This window comes from Pelophylax lessonae (genome assembly GCF_965119305.1).
Source record: "Pelophylax lessonae genome assembly, chromosome: 2".
Classification (NCBI taxonomy): Eukaryota; Metazoa; Chordata; class Amphibia; order Anura; family Ranidae; genus Pelophylax; species Pelophylax lessonae.
In genome coordinates this window covers 555,904,850-555,906,791 of record NC_138769.1, presented here as the reverse complement: position 1 = coordinate 555,906,791, position 1,942 = coordinate 555,904,850, and the positions used below count along the sequence as shown (strand labels likewise).

At 34.3% G+C, this 1,942-nt stretch overlaps 1 protein-coding gene across 2 annotated transcripts in view; it reads left to right on the top strand.

The window, feature by feature from the left end:
• The window catches only part of KMT2D (lysine methyltransferase 2D), a 340,114-nt gene extending 339,860 nt beyond the window's left edge, over positions 1 to 254 (top strand). For both annotated transcript variants that reach the window (XM_082246163.1, XM_082246162.1), the window contains exon 53: positions 1 to 254. This exon is cut by the window's left edge and continues 668 nt beyond it. The gene's annotated coding sequence lies outside the window, so the exon portion shown is untranslated.
• The last annotated feature ends 1,688 nt before the right edge of the window (positions 255 to 1,942 follow it).

The window sequence follows — 1,942 nt, the reverse complement described above, 5'->3', positions numbered from 1 at the left end:
TCCATTGACTGTTACCTGTCACAGCTACCCAATCCCAGAGGCACCTGGCCAGCACCTACCTCATCTGCCTGTTGGATACTGATGTGTATATGTGACACTCCCACGGCAATCTAAAATAGATAGCACCTCATAAACATGGACACAGCGCATATGATGGGATTTGTGTAATGATAGAAATACATGCTACCCATCCCAGAGGATCTAATTTAATATCTGACCCTCTCTGAAGCTTTGTAACCTGCCTCATGGCTCAAAAAATTTGGCCCTGAGCAGGTCTGAGTGCACTAATGATCATGTTTTCTGCTAACTGCCCGCTTGTGGTCTGTCCTTGGCAACCCATTCTCTCCCTTTTTCTGTGCCTGAAACCTCACCCTTCTCTATACTTGGAACATGAAGTGTAATAAGAAGACCTGCTTTGTAAGGGGGTAGAGTAAACCTTTTTTAACAGCAGGTGGTGTATGTATGTGTGTGACTGTAGATATCCCTTGGTTTAGTTTATTTTAAGATCTGTGCTATTAATTATTCTCCCTGCTACAGTATTTCTGTAAGGCTACCCATAAAATGTAAGACCTTCATTTAGCCAATATCTTGATGAAATGGGCTTTCTTTTAAACCTGGTTTTAGAGATGTACTCCTTTATCCCAAAAAATACTTTATACATTGTCTATACTTGCAATACTCTGAAGCTGCTGTTCTGCTCTTATTATGTGATTCAAAATCCCGATTATTTTTTTATTTTTTTTTCTAGCACAGTGCTTGGGTTGGGAATAGGTGAAGGGAGTTATTTATTTGTACTTGTAATTATATTTATGTATTACCACCTTGTGTGAGGGAAATACAGGGTGTCTTCTATCTTGGCAAAAACTACATGCTTTTTTTTTTTTTTATCATTTCATAATCCTAGAGAGTACAGATTGAGCACTAGTAAGCTATATCCCTGATCTTTTGGCTTCCAATTTTCTAAATGTACATTGTTTCAAAATGCAGAACTGCGTTTTATGTATCAGAACAGAGAATATTTGTTTTACCCATTTTTACAAGTTACTGTGGCTGTACCTTCCCCGAAACAGACATAGTGATTCTGTTTAAAGAGTGCACGGATTAAAATAAATCAGTGGCGTTAAGCAGCCAAGGGCATTTAAAATCAAAGCTAGTGTGAATATATGAGATTAAGTGCTGTTGCTTTTTAACACAAGCTGCTTCCACAACTGTTTTAAAAGCTGCAAACATGTACAAAATAAAGGTAAGTTGTAAATAAACCATAGAAAAGAAAAAGTCTAAAAAACAAAAAAAAAAAAAACAAATTGTGCATAGTCTGGCACCATATTATTGAAAAACCACTGGACACTATGAAAGCCTGAAAATTTAAAATGTAATGTTCCCTTTCCTTTATTTTTTTTTCCCTTTCTTTTTACTGAATTATTTTGAGTTTCAAGCTCTACAGTGGGAGCTCTACAGTACATCCCTGTCACACTTGTGATATTAGATTAATATAGATATGACATACGGTAATGTAGATTTTAGGTAAACCCTATACCATTTTTATTTTTTTTTATACAAAATATAATCCAGACCCAAGCTTGAAATACTTGATTTTATTCTGCTTGTATAAACACTTTAATTTGCTGTGTTTTAAATTTAATTTGGTCTCTGCTTGCAAATATTTGTTATGTTTTTTTCCATAATCTTTTTGTTTCGCCATTTTTCACTTTTTTTTTTTTTATTTGTATTGACGAGATTCCATAGGGAGCTGTAATTTGTGCGGTGAGGATTCTGTACAGAAGATTTGTCCTTCGTAGAAAACATAAAATTATTCCTTTTTTAAAAAAATGAAAATAAAAACTTGTACGTGGCATGTTTTGTATTGAATATAATTTTGAAATGTATATAATTTATGTGAAAGAGGCAAGTTAAGAAGAGCTTAATTGCTTCTTTTGGTTTG